General features: G+C 43.0%; 1 protein-coding gene across 1 annotated transcript in view; it reads right to left on the bottom strand.

Annotated features, from left to right (window-relative positions):
- Positions 1-9,433, bottom strand: part of EMP1 (epithelial membrane protein 1) — a 53,265-nt gene extending 43,832 nt beyond the window's left edge. Inside the window, exon 1 of the mRNA XM_088468047.1 lies at positions 9,346-9,433. The gene's annotated coding sequence lies outside the window, so the exon portion shown is untranslated. The remainder of the gene's footprint in view (positions 1-9,345) is intronic.
- Positions 9,434-22,032: the final 12,599 nt, after the last annotated feature.

Genomic DNA, 22,032 nt, shown 5'->3' with positions numbered 1-22,032 from the left:
ACACTCTGAGGCTTGCCTATGGTGCTCCCATTACACTGTGTGGCTTGCCTATGGTGCTCCCATTACATTGCACTCTGAGGCTTGCCTACGGTGCTCCCATTACACTCTGAGGCTTGCATACGGTGCTCCCATTACACTCTGAGGCTTGCCTATGGTGCTCCCATTACACTGTGTGGCTTGCCTATGGTGCTCCCATTACATTGCACTCTGAGGCTTGCCTACGGTGCTCCCATTACACTCTGTGACTTGCCTATGGTTCTCCCATTACACTGTGCGGCTTGCCTATGGTGCTCCCATTACACTCTGAGGCTTGCATACAGTGCTCCCATTACACTCTGAGGCTTGCCTATGGTGTTCCCATTACACTGTGTGGCTTGCCTATGGTGCTCCCATTACATTGCACTCTGAGGCTTGCCTACGGTGCTCCCATTACACTCTGAGACTTGCATACGGTGCTCCCATTACACTCTGAGGCTTGCCTATGGTGCTCCCATTACACTTTGAGGCTTGCCTATGGTGCTCCCATTACACTCTGAGGCTTGCCTACGGTGCTCCCATTACACTGTGTGGCTTGCCTATGGTGCTCCCATTACACTTTGCGGCTTGCCTATGGTGCTCCCATTACACTGTGCGGCTTGCCTATTGTGCTCCCATTACACTGTGCGGCTTGCCTACGGTGCTCCCATTACACTCTGAGGCTTGCCTACGGTGCTCCCATTACACTCTGAGGCTTGCTTATGGTGCTCCCATTATACTCTGAGGCTTGCCTATGGTGCTCCCATTACACTCTGAGGCTTGCCTATGGTGCTCCCATTACACTCTGAGGCTTGCTTATGGTGCTCCCATTACACTGTGCGGCTTGCCTACGGTGCTCCCATTACACTCTGAGGCTTGCCTATGGTGCTCCCATTACACTGTGCGGCTTGCCTATGGTGCTCCCATTACACTCTGAGGCTTGCCTACGGTGCTCCCATTACACGCTGAGGCTTTCCTACGGTGCTCCCATTACACTCTGAGGCTTGCTTATGGTGCTCCCATTATACTCTTAGGCTTGCCTATGGTGCTCTCATTACATTACACTCTGAGGCTTGCCTATGGTGCTCCCATTACACTCTGAGGCTTGCCTATGGTGCAGTGAAGCACAATTCTAGTCTATGGAATATAATCTAAATTGGTGGGTAATCTGACATCATGTGCAGTTTATCTTAATTATATAAGATATATCCTTTTAAATCTTACTACTTTTACAGTAGGCATAATGGAGTGTCAAAAAATAATTGTGTCATAATATACCATAACTGTAAAATGTGTCATAATATACTATAACTGTAAAATGTTCTCTGCCTGTACCATTGCTAAAAAAATGAAGTACTTTGAAAAGAAAATTCAAGATGAGGATATGTTTTTCTATACTCAGTATAGCCTTTGAAATGCATACATGTATTACAATACAATAAGCTGATGTCTATTCTATTACAGCAAATTTTATAAAGGATCACTGTGCTCCTTTAATTGTATCACAATAAGAATTATTAACACCATCAAAGTAATAGAAGGACTCTATTATTCTCTTCTTTTCTTCTTCATTTTCAATAGGTAAATTGTCCCATGGGGACTGAGAAACAGGATCACTTTCCAATTTGGCCACATACTGAATTGTGTAAATTTGACAAGATCAGACCACTGGGTACTTACTGGGTCACTAAGTGCTGTGTGCCTGAAAATATTATACAACAGACACACAGACTAAAACCACCTCATTGCATTTACTAATGTGTCTGATAATGGTGTTATGCATCTTATTAGAATCATTATCAGATATGACAGTCATGGGGCCAGTTGCCTATTATTGCAGTGTGTGGTCAGCATAGCAGTTAGTTTAGCTACACATAGCTGTAAGATATAAAACACCTTTTGTTACTGAGAAAAATACCGTAGATCTAATACTGTGAAGATCTACAGTATCCTATAAATGTATTGAACAAAAGATTTCCATCATAAATGCAATGTAACCATGCATGAGCTTCTATGTGCATGAGACAGAAAAAGATGAAACACTGAGACCCCCTATTAATGGAAAGTAAACATCTCACCTTCTAAACTGTAAACTCTGCAATTTTCCCCACTGGAATAATTTGCCATCAGCAAAATAGCACAGCGGACATTTGATCTCACAACACAACAGCCTAGTAGTCTATCTGATACCAATCTAGCTCACCGCAGTTGTCATATTTAAGTCCACTCCTTTGTTTCCTGATGCTTGTCAAAACATAGCTGATGATTTTTACACAACAATAATACTGAGAATAGATATTTAAACCTGAGCAAGGAGTGTGATATAAAGATACAGAACGTGTCTTCTAATCAGTGTGTTTCATCCTATGTTTTGAAACAACTAAATCAATAAAACAAAGCACTTCCATGCACTGAATAATGTTTCCTGATAAACAACTTTGCTGTTCTTGTTTGTTACATAAATAACATAAAATATGTACATCAGGCATAGGGAAAGAAATAGTAAAAACTTGCTTATTCATTCTATCATGTAAGTACTATGTAAGTAATTGCCAAAAATAGTTTTCATAGGGCGTTGGTACCCATGAGTCACAAGACAAGTGCAGCTACAATGTTATACCTTGGCATATTTCCTACAAGTACATGAATGTATCAGGCATTACTCCACAGTTTCACATACCTAATGACTGGGATGGTCATGGCATCTGGTGTACATTGCTTTCATGTCAATCAGTCAAGCTATGCAGTGACCTACAGATTTGGACTATATCACTTTATGATGAAGAACATCACTCAGAATGAGTGATAAATTACCTGGCGTCTAAATGTAAGGCAGAATTTTAACCATGTGAAATAAATACACCATCACCTTATTATAGACACCAGAACACCAGGAGAAACAAGCATTCAAGCCTGTAGACCTCTTTTATCGTATGCCACATATTCCCTCATACTCTTTCTGGGGAACAGGATGATTTATCTGACACTATAACAGTTTTCTGCTTCTCTGCTGGCCGATTCCTTGTTTGTTCTTTGCACCATTGTTCTAGTTAAAGTATATTTTTGGGTTGACTATGCACTGTACCCCAGTTAGAGTATAAACAAAGTCCTCAGTGGACTACACCGATAATACTGTACCTATGGAGATACTAGTGTGAGGACTGTATGGTGATGTCAATCAGAGACTTTTTAGTTATCCCAGTTTTAATCACGGTATCAGTCATTTGTTAACTTGTTCAGGTTACAAGTTGTCTCTCTGGGGGAGATGTAACAAACCTTGGAAAGTGATAAAGTGGAGATAGATAAAGTGCCAACCAGTCATCTTCTGTCATTGTACAGGCTGTGTTTGTCAAATTACAGTTAGAAGCCGATTGGTTGATACTTTATCTCTCTCCACTTGATCTCTTTCCAAGGTTTGACACATCTATTTCTATGTCCTCGGCATCAAAATAAATGGAAAAGTTTATTGGGCTATGACACCATGCCATACATAATAACAATAAGCATAACCACAGTGTAGCATACCAGGGAAGGCCCCTCCTTCCTGCTCAATGCATGTGATGTCCTCACATCACTCAACTGCACAGTTCAAGATCAGGAAGCTGGGAATCCAGCACCTTTCCTGGCAGCCGGGCATCTCCCAACTTATCCCACAAGATGGACACTGGTGCCATCTGCACTGGGCGGCGGCACCCATTGCACCACACTCAATACAGCTCTAGGCATAATGATCCCCATTTTGTTGTGTCAGAAGTATTAACTCTCTAGCATTTATTATGTAACTGCATATATTGCATATATAACACACACCATAAGTATAACTACATTATGACATTTTAAAAATACAAAAATCACACAATAAAATTAAGGACAATATGGTATTATATGGGATTATACATTGATTGAACACACAGCACAATGAAATAATTTATCAAATAGTTTTGTTTGTTTTGTAATAATAAAATACACTAGTGCACCATCAATATGTCTCAAATTTGTTGCCGTAGAATTGTGTTTTAATAATATTTAGCAAGTCATATGTGATTATTTTGTAATTATTTGTATCATTTATTTAACTGTAACTACTTTAAATCAGTAATCACATGAAACAAATGTGTTCTTAGTCTGTTTATTCAGAGTGCCATTATCTATTATTTATAATTTGTATGGTTTCCACAGTGTCATGTGACTGCCATGGCAACCACTGTCACGTGGCACTTGACTAGGAGCAGGGAGGCTTTGGAACACCTCTCTGAGCTCTGTCTGCCCTGTAAAATCCTTCATCCTATGCATTTACAAAACAAGGCATGAGTCTATGTGATTGTGACTGGCTGCCATACTTGACTTTCCTCTAAAGAGATTTTGAAAATGATATAATAACTTAGTACAGCTAAGAAAATGACTATAAGATGCACTATTAAATTGTCCTTCACTTGCTACTTACACTACATGTTACACAACTGTTCAGGTTTGCATTTCAAGTGAAAACGCAAACAAGTGTGGAATTGTATTATACTCTTACATTTACCAGTCAGGTATTTCCAAGTTCATATTGTGCTAAATGGATAAATAGGGTGAAAAAAATACGTCATGCAAATGTCTGTTTGCTATTGTGTGATATAAAATGTCAAATATTACACCAGCTACCTTCCCCACCCAGCTGGGAGATTCTCTGACTCATAACACATTGCAAAACAAAATCCTATTACAGCCCAACCTATCTTGTGGGATGTAGACATTGACAGACAGAAACCACATATGATTGTGCATTTACTGTATTCAGAGTTTAAAAGACATTGACATATCCACTGGAAAGTATTTCTCATACATGACCTTAGTATGTATTACTAATCTTTTCTGTTAATAATATTAAACAGATGATAGATAACACATATGTAAATATGTAATTTTTCTGCTGTATTAAAAGCTGCATATAAATCTCTTTCTAAAGTGATAAAGCACTCTGATGCATGTTCTTGCTTGCTGGGATAATACTGCCCTGAGAAATATATCCACAATGAGATAGATCTCTGTAGCGTTACAGTTAGAATCACTGCACAAGTAAATATTTTCACATACCTAGCCAATGCCTTCAGCTAGGAGACTCACAGTATAAAGCAAATGAAAAACCTTACTGAAGCTACCAATTTCTATAACATCTAGATATTCCTGATTAAAAATATTAGATATACAATTGAGGGGTCTATTTACTAAGCTGTGTTAGGAGGCAGATTGAAAAGTGATAAGGTGTCAGCCAATCAGCTCCCAACTGTCATTTCACAGGCTGTGTTTGAAAAATGACAGTTGGGAGCTGTTGGCTGGCACCTTATCACTTTTCACTCTTGTCTCCTAACACAGCTTAGTAAATAGACCCCTAATGGTGCGTACACACTGGAGGATAAAGTGGATGACTGAACGATAACGATATCGTTATCGTTGAGTCGTCCACTTTATCGTCCATTTTTAACACCAAAAAGATGAACGATGATGACGACGCGCGTTCCCGTGGGTTGTTCGTCATCATCGTTCATCGGGCTGACATGCAGGCCAACCTGACGATCTCGTCAGGTTGCTGCATGTCAGGGAATGGGGGAGAGAGCCCGGCGCTGAACGATATCGTTAATGATATCGTTCAGCGGCTGTGCTCAATGTCATGAACGACATTGAGCACAGCCTGCCGGGGACAACACTACACGATATCGCTCAGGGAGCATATCGTGTAGTGTGTACCCACCATTAGTTTGTCAGAAATGACGAAGCATCTTATCAGATCAGTTGGATATAGAAATTCTGTAATGGTGCGTACACACTGGACGATAAAGTGGACGACTGAACAATTACGATATCGTTATCGTTCAGTCGTCCACTTTATCGTCCATTTTTAACACCAAAAAGATGAACGATGACGACGATGCGCGTTCCCGCGGGTCGTTCATCATCATCGTTCATCGGGCTGACATGCAGGCCAACCTGACGATCTCATCAGGTTGCTGCATGTCAGGGAATGGGGGAGAGAGCCCGGCGCTGAACGATATTGTTAATGATATCATTCAGCGGCTGTGCTCAATGTCATGAACGACATTGAGCACAGCCTGCCGGGGACAACACTACACGATATCGCTCAGGGAGCATATCGTGTAGTGTGTACCCACCATAAGGATAGTGGGCTCTATCCATTTAGAACATGAAATGGCTACTGTAAAATATAACTATATATCCCATCACATCGATGCGATATATAGCAATGTTTTCTAGCCATTCATGTAAATTTACCTGCCCGGCGAGATCCTCCGGTAAACTGCCCCTCCGTGATCCCAGGACGCAGCGTGAAGAAGACAGGCATATCGGGAGTCTGATATGTCTTCTTCCCACTGCGCGAGTCCCGGCCTATGAGGCCTGCAAGTGACATCAGACCTGCTGCAAAAGATGCTGGTTTAAAGGGGGCAGAGTAAGCGACGGGTGATGGACAGAGAGCAGGGAAGTATTCAACTTCCCTGCTTTTTTACATGTCGCAGTACAGTTTACGCCATCCAGAGATGACGAATCTGTACACTGCAGACGAGCGGAAAGCTGAGTTGAATCTGAATTGGAATCTCAATCAGGTGTATGTGATTCTGCATTGGGTGTATAAAAATAATTGCAAATATATTCGCCCATATGCAGAGCTGTACACATATTTGCAGTGTGCCCACCACCTGTTCGTATACTTGGTTCAGTACTAGTGATCATCAGTCCGCACGTGAATCAGCTTACACTGTACGTGGTGTAAAAAATACATCTTTTGTACAACTTTGCATGGCCACAGATGTGTTGACACGCCCTCACTGATCTTTGCCTATGTGAGCACGCCAGTTACAGCCCAGTTACACCTCTTCAGTCATAAATGGTGATGTGTTTGTAATACATAGGATTCTGCATCTCCTATACTTGCAGTGCAAATACACGCAAAAAACGCTTCGCCGACAGGGCTGAACATTCACTGATATAGTGGTGAGATGTGTGTGATGGTGAGATGTGTGTGATGGTGAGATGTGTGTGATGGTGAGATGTGTGTGATAGAAATCCCAACCAATCAGATAGAGTAACCTTGTATGATGTGTTTGCTCTACTTCTACCCATCATGGTCAATCCAATTAGGTGCGAGTTTGCATAAGTGAGTTTGCTTCATGAAATTTACATACATTTCTCGAATACGCACACCCGAGATATGCGAGATCCAATTAGAGATGACAATTTGTGGTACTTGCAGCAAGGTTGTGCGTCATTTCTTAAAAAAATGAACTGGGAGAAGTGCATGAAAGGTGGGGGGCATTAGTAAAAAGTTGGAGTAAACACTTTTACCTATCATGTGCAAGTTGTAAAAACCGTTTTGCCATCAATGCAAAAACCTCCACATACCTGTCCCACATCATGTAACCCATTATTGTGATTTCAAGGGAAATTCATATAAAAAGTAACATGTCTTTATTTGCCAAATTATGCTATTGAAACTCCTCCAAGTGTGTGATTATTAATTGGGAGGGATGTACAGTACAAGATGTTCTGCACTGCGTCCCGACATTTTTACCTTAAAATAAAGTTTTCCCTACTTTCTCACCTGCTCAGGGGGTGTGCACAAAAAGATGTGATTTCCTATAAATCAGGGTGAGTTTAGGATTGGATTGCAAATTAAATTTGGAGTTTGAGTTCGCTGTGAGAATAGCTCGCAGGACCCAACTCACACCTAAACTCTCCCAAACCCCAAATTGTGATTTCTCTCTGTTTCTGGTATGTACAGTAATTAGCCATTTAATTGGCAAAATATTAAATAATATTAATAAGTAATTCATATGGTAAAATATAATAATTTATGAAAAAGATGATCCTGGGACTCACCCTACACGACTGTAATTCCGTATGCAGAGCCACACCCACATTTCTTAATCTCTGTACTAATTTGCAATCATCAGGATTGTTGCACTGATTTCTGAGTGCACAGCGTATGTCTAACTGTACGGGACTATAACTTGATAACTTAACTTGATAAAGGTTAAGTACAATTCAATGTTAAAGCTGCTGGTAAATAAGTGTCTTGCACACTGTAAATGATATAATATTAAACAGCTGTATATATCTATATGCTGGAGATGACTGTGATACAAATACAGTCTACCATTTCTGCCTTGTGCTGCTGTCACACTAGTGTTATCTAAGCTGCATGAATAGTGCATGGAACGTTTTCACCTGGCATTAAGAATCTGCTCAAGGAAATAAAATACATTTTGGAGTAATGGAAAAAGTTTTTCTTGGCACTGACAGCATAAAAATGGCTTAAATGTTGTGGTTCTATATTACATATTAGATAGGTCATTTTGTCTGCTTTCCACTATCTGTAATACAGTATCTCCATCACAAAGACCAGAACCATCATTAGTACAAAATCCTTCTTTATTTTCCGTTTTGAGAGTCACAACCCAGAAAGTACATGATTTGGGCCATCATTTTCTGAAATGAGCATAGAAAATGTCATATAGGAGCATAACAATGCTTTGCCCAATCCCTTGCTGTGTTAGATAGAGCAGATAATAGATGATTGCAAACTCTCATGAATATGCGTCTACAGTTTGTAATTAGTGTTTGTACGCTGTAGAAATATACTGCTCAGAAACATACAGTAGGTGTTCTACCTAACGCTCACTGATAACATGACATCAATTGTGAAACATAGTTACTGTAATAACACTAGGAAAGTGTCTAATTACATTAATAGTGTTATGTTGCCGTCATTCCCCATAATAAACTGCTAGTGAAAAGCATGAAAAAAACATAAAGCATTTAAAGAATATTATTAGATTTCTTTTGTCAAATTTGTTTGGGAACTAGCAGCATATGGCATAGCAGTAATAGTAAGCAAATATTATTATTAAAGAGAATAACTTTTGTCTGTTAATCAGTATAACAGGACATTTTATATTATGCTAGTGTAATAAATTGTGATTTTGCTATTAAATATGTAATTCCATGTATAAACTTGTGTTGCTTGTCATAAAACAATGCAAAGACATTTTGTCTCCACAAGATTTATTATAAAACGGGTCCTGCAGAATTTCGTTGCCACCAGGAGGCCTAGGATGTGTACCACAAGTTGATTTTAAATGTGATAAACTCATTTTGATTTTAATATGTAGCTCCTATAAAATGGGGACATTTCTATAAATAAGAAAATACAGTGGTGTTAAACTAATTGTCATTTAGCACTGTTCTTTCAACCACCATATAACTGCTCTGCACCAATATTCACAAAGTTGTGTAATCTGCAATATATGTTTCTCCCTACCCTGGAGATCTTACCTTGTATAACCAGCTCAGAGTCTGGAAGTCCTCTCTCCCTTGCAGTGTGAATGGCAATGCTTGTATAGTGATATTTCACAGTTATAAGTTTTCTGTGATGCAATTAAGGAGGTGCCTGAGTGTGTTTTATAGGAACCAATTTCCATAGGCATAACAGAGGAAAAAATGCAGCTACACCCTTAGTTCTGGCAGCTGTACAGTTGCAAGAAATGGGAGGAGGCTGAAAGCTATAATACAATCTGTACAGATGGAGTCACAGTAACTTTTTTTTTTGGATGGAAAAAAATGAATGACTAAACCATGCATGATGATGCACTGAGAAACGGATTTGTTTACAACAACACAGATTTACAACCAGAGAAAAATTAAGGTGTAGACGGTCTTGTGGTAGTGAATTGAGAATGAATGGGGAAATGATTATTATAGAATGTATGATAAATTATAAAGTGCAAAATTATTTTATTAGGGTGGTTCAATAAGGTAACAATAATTTATTCAACTTGTACATATATAATCAATAGTATGGCCTTGGTACAGATTATTTTCCCACATAGTCCCCATACTTGTCTAAGCATTTGTTCCAGCAGTACACCAAGGCATCTATCCCAGCATAGAAGAAATCAGTGTCAGGGCATGTTGGCTTGCTGAACTTCACTGTCAGTTGCAAATCACTCATGCCAGGTCAGGGCTGTAGGGAGAATGGTCCAGTACCTCCCAATGGTAGCGCCGTAATAACTCACACATGAGGTTGGCTGAGCGTGGCCTGGCGTTAGAGTGCAGCAATATGATGCCTGTTTGCAGCAACCCAGGTCGTTTTCGATGAATTGCCCTCTGCAGCTGGCTCAATGTGTCACAATAGATGGCAGCAGTCACAGTATCTCCCTTAGTGAGGAAATAACCAAGAAGCACGATGTTGTGGTCCCAAAATACGGTCACCGTGAACTTCTTTGCTGATGGAGTTGTTTTGAATTTCTTTGAAGGTGGGGATGATGTGTGTTTCCAGTGTCACATGATGCACCCACGTTTCATCGTCTGTAACAATACACTGCAGGAGCTGCACTCCCTCCTCATGGTACGGCATCAAGTGCATGAGAGATATTTCCATCCTATTGGTTTTGTGATCTTCTGTGAGTTGCTTCGTGAACACTTTTTCTTGTTCCCCAGTTGCATGAACAATGTTGTCCACAGTACCCACTGAGATGTTCAGTTCATAAGCAATAGCGACCCCTCAGCAGTGAGTGACCTGCAGCCATACATATGCATGACCTCAGGGCACGGATGTGCTTAGGACAGATCCGGCACTGGTAAGTATCACTGCTCATTGCTACTGAAGTAACAGTGGTTACTGATCGCGGGGACAGCTGCTTATAGGAACAGCTGTCCCTACACTGGAGCAATACTGAATTGCTCCAGTAATTAAGTATCCACTGCTGCAACTCACGGCAAGTTGAACACTTAATCAGTACAATAGGGCGCAGCCTGTATTTTAGGTCAAAGGGGCACCTTGTCTTAAGCACCCCAGGCCCCCCCGAAGCACTAATCCGACTCTGAACACAACAACTGATGCCCTACCTAGGCACAGTTACCAGCACACCTTCTCGAGTACCCCTGCTGTTGAGTTCAACTGCTAGCGCAGGGTATATACACTACAAGCAGCACTCTTTCAGTCAGTGATCTACACTACTTGCTCCCGGATTGTACACGGCTGTTCTGATGGATAAATCCTGCTGCAGGTGCAGCTTCACCAGCCCTCTCCTACCTCTAGAGCTGGCGAGTTATTATACGGCATAATTATTGTGTATCATCACTGCAACCATCGGATTCACACTATTATGCAACGACACCTGGATAACAGTGGATAAGGCAGTTTGTACGAAGTGATCATTATTGTATGAAACAAATCAGATTTGTCATGACCCCTTTGGCGCGTGGTTAATGTCCATATTTAAAAAATGGGGAGGGCACCAATGCTCTTTCTGGCATAGGGCACCAAAATGTCTAGTTACAGCTGTGATATGTATATTATAATATATATATATATATATATATATATTTATATTGTTAGGGGATCAAGGTAGGGGTGCCCTCTCCTGGGGTAGATGGGCACTTCCAAACACACAGCAGCCAGGAAACAGCACACCAGTCCAGGGTTTCTGTATAAATAGCCAATGCTATTTTATTGTGCAGTAAAAGAAAAAACATAAAACAAAATCCTAACCCGTCTGTGCTCTGACTAAACACACAGGTTCCCTCTCTCAAAATTGGTACATTACTCACAGTCAGTTAATCACAGTGTTTCTTAACAAGCCTGCTGCCTTCTATCCCAGGTAGTGAGACACTGAGTAAAACCCCTGACATGCATTATCAGCCAAAGAATTGAACAGGACTTACCTGAGCAGCCACTTCAGAAACCAGCACAGTAAACCGTGGGCTTGGTTCATTACAGATTGCAACTGCAACAGCGTACGCAAATCGGCTTATGGTAAGTACTGCACATGAGTTGGCATCGCGATCACCTATGCAGATACAAAGCCATCGCAGATCAAGGGACAGGACATCAGCATTTGGGGGTGGTGACAGGGGAGAGGTAGGAGAAACGCAGGTGTGCCTGTCTGTTTGAACGCAGTTGCATGGGCATGCATAAATTAGCCACTGCAACGGCATACGCAGCTTGAGTACTCGCTGTGTGCGATGAGGTTAGCAATTTCTGTGTAGGGTAAGACCTGTTGTAATTGTGCATGAGGGGCCGATGTTACTCGATGATACCGATGTATACGCAGGACTGCAAGGTATTACGGAAGTGAGATAGTGGTAGTGGGCATTTCTATGCTGGCTGTGTGATTGCATTCATTAGCATATTTCTGCAGCAGACCTAAATGCGTAATTGCAGCTGCGAACGCAATAGCGATCCATAATGAATCAGGCCCAGTGAGCAGACATGCCATTCTTGACCCTGAAAAAGCATGAAGCACTTCCTTCCAGTATAACTCACTGTACAACACATTTTCTTTCCAAAATGAACCACAGTAGTCATTAACGTTCAACTGTTTTATTCACTTACGCTGTTATCATCAAATGTTTATTCATTAAAAAATTATTATAACTAAACAGCTATTCTGAACAATTTTCTCCTCTATTCTGTATCTATTTCACTATACATCAATCTCTGCATATAGAGTGCTCCCAGCAGCGGCCCCCTATGCAGTGCCTCCAGTAGTGATCCCCCCTATGCAGTGCCCCCAGTAGAGGTCCCCCCATGCAGTGCCCCCAATATAGTGCCCTCAGTAGTGCCCCTTATACAGTGCCCCCAGTAGTAGTCCCCTACCTATGCAGTGCCCTTTATATAGTGACCCCAGTAGTAACCCTCCCTATGCAGTACCCCCAGTAGTGGTCCCCCCGATGCAGTGCTCCCAGTAGTAGTCTCCCCCCCAGCAGTGCCCCAGTAGTAATCCCCCCAGTATCAGCCCTCCCTATGCATGCCCCCAGTAGTGGTCCCACCAGTGCAGTTCCTACAGTAGCAGTGCCTCTAGTATTAGCCCCCCAGCAGTGCCCCCAGCAGTAATCCCCCCTATGTAGTGCCCCCAGTAGTAGTCCCCCCAGCAGTGCCCCTAGTAGTAATCCCCCTCTATGCAGTGCCCCCAGTAGTACCCTCAGCAGTGCTCCTAGTAGTCCCCCCAACAGAGCCCCTAGTAGTAATCCCCCTCTATGAAGTGCTCCCAGCAGTACCCCGAGCAGTGCTCCTAGTAGTCCCCCAAGCAGTGCCCCTAGTAGTCCCTCCAGCAGTGCCCATAGTAGTACCCCCAGCAGTGCCCCTAGTAGTACCCCCAGCAGTGCCCCTAACAGTGCCCCTAGTAGTACCCCCATTAGTGCCCCCAACAGTGCCCCTAGTAGTACCCCCATCAGTGCCGCTAGTAGTGCCCCAGTAGTATCCCCGCAGTTCCCCTTGTAGTACTCCAGCAGTAGTCCGTCCCCCCCCTGGCCAGACACACACACATGAAAAAAAAAAAAACCTCCACTTACCTTAATCCCCACTCCGGGATGCTCCTCTGTCCGGCGTCCTCCCAGGTTGGCCCGCTCTGCATTATGGGAGAGACGTCATGACGTCTCTCCCATCAGCCACTGCGGGAGCCGGAAGCCCGGCTCCGGCAGTGGACGCAGCAGCCGATGAGAGTCTGTCTGACTCTCATCGGCTGCTAAAACAAACACACAGCTGCCGGCTTTGGCGGTTGTGTGTTTGTTCCTAGTAGTGTAGTGCAGACGGTACTTATGTGCCGTCCACACTACTGCCCTGCAGTGGCCGACACTCTTAGGCAAATGCCTAAGTTTGCCTAGTGGTAGTGGCGGCCCTGTATATATATATATATATGTATATATATATATATATATATATATATTTGTGTAGTATAGTGAACTGGTAATTGTAATTATATAGCAATAACTAGTGCTCAAAAGTGCGAATCTAGAAGTGGGGGTATGTAAATTTGAATAGAACGGCTGGGGACCGGCTCAGGCATCTGTTAGCTTTCGGGATTTTGATAATATGAAATTAATCAGCAGGTTCCCGGCAAGTACAGGTCAGTCGATCAAGAGTCTTCATTACCTTTATGTGATTTCTCTGCAATGGGGAACCTCTGAAGAAATTGTTCCTCCCTGAGTAGATGGTGACTTCAGTCAGTAGATTATGCTCAGATGAGGTGGTCTTGTCTTTAGTATTGTACTTCAGCAGTGCATCCCTGACCTTATGGAGAACTTATTGATACACCTGATTCACTAAATCTTCATTGTATTCTTTCTGTAAGAATTGGTCTCTCAATTCTTCACTTTGTGTAATGTAGTTGTCGATATTGGCATCGGATTCTGGTAAACTGTCCTTTCAGAATATTATCCAGTCATTTTGGGTAATGGTCACTTGTTGCAAATATGAAGCTGTTCACATAAACCTTCTTTCTTTATGTTAATTTTAGGTTCTTGTTGTTGGAGTTCATTAATAGTATAAATTGTTGATGTGCTTCCTCTGTTCCCTCCCAAATGAAGATGATGTCATCTATGAACCTCTTTCATAACCAATACACTCATAAACAGATTTGCGTAGCTTGGTGCAAACTTGGTTTTCTTACAATTCCCTGCTGCTGTAAGGAATAGTTACCTTCACACCATAAATTATTTTGCTGGAGTATACAGTTTATTGGATCCTATCCAGCATAAATTTTAGATGTTCTTCTTCCAGTATTTTGTCTTTGGTAGGGATCTGTAAGATGCTTTCAATGCCCTGTTCATGGTTGATTGATGTGTGGAGCACAGTAACATCACCGGTGACCAGCCACATATTCGGGTTCCATGTAACATATGCTAATTCTTGCAGTATGTGTGTTGCATTCTTAAGATATAAATTTTGCTGTTGTACATAAAATTGCAGAAAGTAGTTGAGATACTGCGAAAGATTTGAGCTGTTGGAGTTGACACCTAAGTTGATGGTCTCCCTGGTGGAATGGTGGGGTGTTAATTAATTTTTTGAGAACAAATAGAATACTGGGATTGTGGAGTGTGGATTGTATATGAAATATTTTCCTTGTGTAGGGATTATACCATTGCTCCGGCCTTCAATGAAGAGAGTCTTCAGAAGATTATTGTAGTTTGTTGTGGAATCTGCATTCAATTTCTTATATGTAGTTGTATCTTGTAGTATTCGGTTAGTTTCCTCTATGTATGCTGGTTTCCACGTCCTTTCCACACCTACTTTTTCACACCTTTTGCTGATTGCTCACAAGGTTCCCAGCTGTGCTAAACACTCTTTCCCAGTACACACTGGAGGGTGGTCATTTTAATTAAACAAAAGTAAATTTGTACAAGGGGCTTCAAATTTTCTTATCCTCCCAGCACTGTGGCCCTCATTCAGAGGTGCTCGCAAGAAGCGAGCGCTCATTCTGAATGAGGGCTGCCACTTCATTTTTGAAGTGCGGCCTCTTGGTCTTTAGGTAAGCTGTGGGTTACTACCCACAGCTTAACGACCGACCAGGTTGAGGGTCGCGATGGTGAACACCATCGCGACCATTGGGACTTGCGACGAGACCCTAAGGTTGGGTCTCGGCAGCCGCAAACCCCAGGGAGCTTCCTGCTCTGAAAGAGCAGGAAACTCCCCACTGACATCACTGATGATGTCTGTGCGGCCGCCCACAAAATGGTAGGCGTTCGTTAAGGAATGCCTCCATTTTGGAAACCACCCCCCGGCCCGCCTACAAAACGGGGCGAGCTGGCCATCAACATCGACAGCTGCCCCTTTGTAGAGAGCTCCGGAGCGAGAGAGTTTCTCTCTCGCTCCGGGGCTTGCGCACGTGCAGTGCACCCGCTGTGCACGCGCAGGGCTAACTATCGACCCGGTTGTGAGCACATCGGTGCTTGCGACTGGGTCTGAATGAGACCCTGTGTGAGATGTTAATTTTAATCTGTCATTAAAATAATCCTACACTAATCTATTGATGATTACGGTATCAGATTGAGTCATGGTAAATGTGTCAATAATTATGGGCATTTCTTTTAATCCTGACCAGATGTCATTATGTTGTTTCACTCTGGTGCACTGAGTTGACTCATTATCATCACTAGTGGGTCTCTAGGTAAAAGTCATTTTTTTCTTGGCAGCAGCATTTGCAGGAGAAACTGAAGCAGAAGACATCATCATGTCATGTGCCACTGGAGCTGTCAACTTGCTTGCAAAGAGCGCTTTGCATTTCTTAAGATCTGTGCTGGTTGGAAAGAAAGACATTAAGTACAACTAGGATCAAGCATGGTTGGCAAAATGTAAAGATCTGATTTTAAGATGTTGTAAACCCTTTGGTCCCATACTTGGGGGAATCTCTTTGTTTCATCTCCTCCTTTAGCTTCTCTAGCTGCTGTTCCTGTAGTTTCATTAAGGGAATCACCTGACTCAGGCTGGCAGTGACCTAACTCACTTTATTGGTTACAATTTCAAATGGTTTCAGTAGCTTGCATAAAACAGAGAGTATTCTGCACTGTGCTGGACTAAGGTACAACCGCCAATCCCAGTCCCTATGTCATTGCTTGTTGGATGGCTTGTTGCTGTTTCTCCAGTCACTGAAGCATATCAAGGGTGGAATTTTACCTGGTTATTAAGACTTGCTTCAGTTGGTGGCATGGCAAATGGAACTGTTTTTGCAACTGCTGCAATCTTCTAACTGCAGTTGCTGAATGGCAAATATGTACAGAAATGTTTTGGCCCAGAGTCACTATCTTCTGCATGCACCTGTCACTTTAAGAAAATCTGAACCACCAAATTTATTATGTGTGCAAAACATGGTACATGTTCAAATTCACCTAGTTATAATGCTTGTACAATATTACTTGTGTCATTAGAAATGACAAATCCTGAGAAGAGTCTTAGCTGTCACAACCTGGGTCTGTTTCCCCTGCCGCCGGGTCACTTACCAATTCTGCCAGTGCTCTCTATCACATCCCAGATGCATAGGCTTCAGTGTTTCTTGGCCTGCTACAGAGTACCGTAGTGACAAGTTCCAATCATCTGTCTGCAACAGCCAATCAAGTGATAGCCTGAGCCTCATCATACCACCTGTCTCTGCTCAGCCTTTCCCAGGTAACCCAGGGGTATATATCCCAGCTGCTGAATTTACCTAACTGCCAGTACAATATCTAACCTCAGTTCCTACTGACTGAGCTATACTGAGCTCCTGTTGCTTACTTGTATCCAGTTTCTGCAGTTTTGCTTCCTTCTGCTATACAGATTCCTGCAAGTGATCGACACCCGGGGCAGCTATTCCACTGGCTGCACAGAGAATCTCAACTTGTTCCAGCTATCCAAACCTGCAACTCGCCTGTGTATACAATTCTCATTGCATGGTGAGTGTTCCTGGTTCCTGCATCATTGATGCCGCTCCTGGTATCAGCATCCACTATCCATTCCGGTGTCCGGACAGCATCTGGTTCTGTCTGTGCCTGAAGCAGCTATCCCACTAGTGGCACAGATAATACCTACCTGTTCCAGTTATCCAAACCTATAACTCGCCTGTGTATACCATTCTCACTACATGGTGAATGTTCCTGGTTCCTGCTCCATTTGATGCTATTCCTGGTATCATCACCTACTACCCATTCCGGTGTTTTGTCTGCATCTGGTCCTGCTACTATCTGAGTGCTCCTGGACCCTGGACTACAGCAACAACCCAGTTTCAGCCTGGTGAATAAGTTGCCAAGATCTACCGCTCCAGCATTCCAGTTACAGTAAGAAGAGTGTTTTATTATATATCTACTGTACAGTATTAATCCAGTATCAGCCTGTTCAATCTATTGTTATACTCTATTCTGATTGCACATAACAACTTGTCTTCAACACCAATGTCCCTGGTGGTCTAGTGGGTATGATCCGGCATCTCTCCGCCGAGACCCGGGTTCGATTACCAGTCAGGGAAGTGTTCTTCATTAACAGGAGGTCTCCTTAGGCCTGCCAGCTTTCATTACATGTCTCCAGACACCAACACAGACGAATATCAGACACCGGGTTCACATATAAATACTAGTCTGACAGTTTGTACTGGCCACATAGATCCGGCCGAAGGAATTTTTCTTACACCGAACCTCCTCAGCAATATTGCGGGATGTCTGGTGGAAGTAACAAGTCACCAGCTGGCGCAATGTCTTCAGGAAATCTCCACTCATCAGGATATGATCCTAAATTATACCGCAGGACCTGGAGTTACTACCCCTCCTGCATCGACTATTTCTCCTGCACCCAGACTTCACCTACCAACTCCTAATAAATTTGACAGGAACCTCAAGTTATGTTGTGGATTATTAAACCAATGTGCACTTTACCCTTTAACCTGCCAATTTTCCATCAGGCAAAACCAAGATTGCTTACATTGCACAAAAAGGGGGTGGATGGGCTGCACAACCTAATTACAACATAATAAGAGGTGCTACCATGCTGAGACCTGTAGTTCTAATGCAGAAAGAAGGGGGGAAGCTGATGTACACTCTAAGTACTAAGAATAATAAATATCAAAAATATATATAATAAACTATCAATTAACATGGTTTTCTATAGAGGTACTTAGTACATGTTTGGCCAAAGATGTTTGCCCCCCCACCACGTCATGGCGACCTCATCAGGTGGGTCCCTAACATCCCTAATACTGATAGAATGTATACATTTATCTAGGATTTAACTGTAATAGTGCCCATTACATGTGTGTATTGCAATGCACAGGACCTATGTATGTGTGTATTTAAGGTAGGGGTGTGCACCGGCCACTTTTCGTGTTTTGTGTTTTGGTTTTGGATCTGGATCTTTCTTCGTGTTTTGGATTTGGATTGGTTTTGCCAAAACCACCCTTCCGTGTTTTGGGTTCTGGGTTTTGTGTTTTGGATCTGTATTTTTTTGAAAAAAAGCATAAAAACAGCTTAAATCACAGAATTTGTGGGTTTTTCTGCTCCTATGCAATTATTAACCTCAATAACCTTCATTTCCACTCATTTCCAGTCTATTCTGAACACCTCACACCTCACAATATTGTTTTTATGGCCAAAAGATTGCACCGAGGTAGCTGGATGACTATGCTAAGCGACACGAGTGGGCAGCACAAACACGTGGCCCATCTAGGAGTGACACTGCAGTGGCAGACAGGATGGCAGTTTGAAAAACTAGGCCCCAAACAGTACATACTGCAAAGAAAAAAAAGAGGTGCAAGACGGAATTGTCCTTGGGCCCTCCCACCCACCCTTATGTTGTATAAATAGAACATGCACACTTTAACAAACCAATCATTTCAGCGCCAGGGTCTGCCACATGACTGTGGCTGAAATGATTGGTTCGTTTGGGCCCCCACAAAACAAGCTGGCAATTAATGTGTCCCTGCACAAACTGGCTCTATGGAGGCAAGATGTCATCCTCATCCTCCTCATCCACCGATTCCTTGGATAAAACAGGAAAAAGGGATTTAGGTGTCCCTGGACTGCTTACGGTCTTAGCCAAAGTTTCTGAACTTGACAGTAACTTTTTATGAACGCGCTGCAGGTGCCGTATAAGGGAGGATGTTCCTAGGTGGTTAACGTCCCTACCCCTACTTATTTCACCTTTACATATGGTACATATGGCAAGACAGTTGTTGTCCGGATTTGGATAGAAATATTGCCAGACCAAAGAGTTGGAATATTTGGTCTTCTGCCTAGGCATGACCGTGATGGGCTTTTTCATCCCACGGACAACAACTGTCTCCCCCGGAGCCTGATTTAAACAAACCACATCACCATCAGAATCCTCCTCGCCAACTTCCTCCTCAGTGCCAGCTACACCAGTATCCTCATCCTGTTGTACTTCAACAGTGACATCTTCAATTTGCATATCAGCAAGTGGACTGTGGGTGTTCCTTTCAGCACTTGCAGGGGGCGTGCAAATGGTGGAAAGAGCCACCTCTTCCCGTCCAGTGCTGGGAACGTCAGGCATCGCAACCGCCACCACACTTGGACTCTCCTTGGGGATTTGTGATATCGTCTTAGAATGCACAGTTCTTCGCTGTGCTTTTGCCAGCTTAACTCGTTTGATTTTTTTAGCGGGAGGAGGGCTTCCATCGTCATGTGAAGCTGAACCACTAGTCATGAACATAGGGAAAGACCTTAGCCGTTCCTTGCCACTCCGTGTCATAAATGGCATATTGGCAAGTTTACGTTTCTCTTCAGATGATTTAAATGTTTTTTTCAAGGTCATTTTCCTGAACTTTTTCAATTTGGGATTGTATGTGCCCTCTACTATGACATTGGGCATCGGCCTTGGCAGACGATGTTGATGGCATGTTATCGTCTATGTCATGACTAGTGGCAGCAGCTTCAGCACTAGGAAGTTTATATAGGATCCAAAACCCGCGAGACCTGGAAGGCGGGATGATGACATTTTGCCTCGAATTCAGATCCGAGTCAGGCGGGAAAAGTCGAGCCTGACTCGGATCGGCCTCGGATTGGGGGGGCTCGGGGGGGTTTGGATTTCAGAAATCCGAACCCGCTCACCCCTAATTTAAGGTACACTTGAAGGTGTGATACCCCTTCTCCTGAGCTAGCACTCCTCCTAATTGCCCCAGGTGATTTTAATTAGTATTGGTCCTGTGCATTGCAGTACTCCATTAAGTGGTAGGTTGGCAAACATCTTTGACCAAACATGTACTAAGAATCTCTATAGAAAACCATGTGTTAATTGATAGTTTATTATATATATATTTTTGATATTTATTATTCTTAGTACTTAGAGCATGCATCAGTTTCCCCCCTTTTTCTGCTTACATTGTATCCCTGCTCTTAGGTCCAGCTCTGGATTGGATATCCCCATTATGGGAACAAGCCGACCCACTACTGTCTGTTTATACTGACTTAATTGCCACCTTCCGTAAGATATTTGACAAACCTGGATGATCTACATCAGCTTCTAGAGCACATATTATGGCTACACCAGGGCAGTAAATCTATGGGTCAATATGTGATCCAATTTCAGACTTTAGCATCAGAATTGCAATGGAACAAGGAAGCTCTCATAGCCACATTCTGGAATGGAGTTTCTGACAGAATTAAGGATAAATTGGCAATCCACGATCTCCCATCTAAATTGACTTACACCTCCAAGAGCGTTCTGGTATAAAAAGCAAAAACAGGGGTTTTCCTTCTAATCCTGTTAAAAATTCCACGCATGATACGGAACTTATGCAAATTGGTAGGTCCCATCTCTCGCATGAAGAACGTCAAAGAGGATGTCAGTTGAATTTATGTTTATATTGTGGTGAAGTTGGACATATGATTTCTTCTTATACCAAACGACTGGGAAATGGTCACTCCTAATCTCTCAGAGAGCAAATAGATTAGGAGGAATACATCTGGGATCTTCTCTACTTCTCTTCTCTCTTATTCTTGCCAATAAACGTTATTCTCTTTCTGCTCTTCAGGATTCTGGTTCTGCTGAGAACTTTATAACACAAAGCGATGTCATCAAGCATCATATTCCCACTGTGACTTTGGCCTTCATCCAGAGGCGGCCGTACGGTCTACGACCGCATGGCCACCTCGATGTTTGTCAAGTGCGCATGCGCACGAGGGAGCCAGCTCCTTCGTGCGCATGCGTGAGACCCTCTCACGCATGCGCCGGTCGTAGCAGGTCTCTTTCCAAAGGGGGCGAGCTGTCGATGTTGATTGACAGCTCGCCCCGTTTGGAAGGCGGGCCGGGGGGGTGGCAGCCCAAATGGAGGTGTTCCCATGGGAACACCTACCATTTGGGGGAGGCCCCACTGACATCACTAGTGATGTCAGTGGAGAGCTTCCAGCTCTGACAGAGCCAGAAGCTCTCCGGGGCTTACGACAAGTGAGACCCTACCCTAGGGTCTTGTCTTAAGCCCCGATGGTCGCAATGGTCTCTGACCATCACGACCATCACCCTAGCAGTCGTTAGAGCTGTGGATGTAAACCCACAGCCTAACGACCGAAACAGAGGCGGGCGGTCAGGATGCAAGCGGCCGCCCAGTTTCTGAGCAACCGCTTGCATCCTCCAACCGCCTCTGAATGAGGCCCTTTGTCCCATCCAATATCACTGTCGGCTGTGGACAGCAGTCTGATTCCTCATGGTTCCATCACTGACTGCATGTCAACTGTTAAACTCCAGGTAGGAGCATTGCACTCTGAAGA

This window comes from Taudactylus pleione, unplaced genomic scaffold (assembly GCF_031769625.1).
Source record: "Taudactylus pleione unplaced genomic scaffold, aTauple2 ptg000080l, whole genome shotgun sequence".
In the NCBI taxonomy this organism is placed as follows: Eukaryota; Metazoa; Chordata; class Amphibia; order Anura; family Myobatrachidae; genus Taudactylus; species Taudactylus pleione.
Note: the sequence above shows the minus strand (reverse complement) of the source record. Positions and strands in the feature narration are given on the sequence as shown.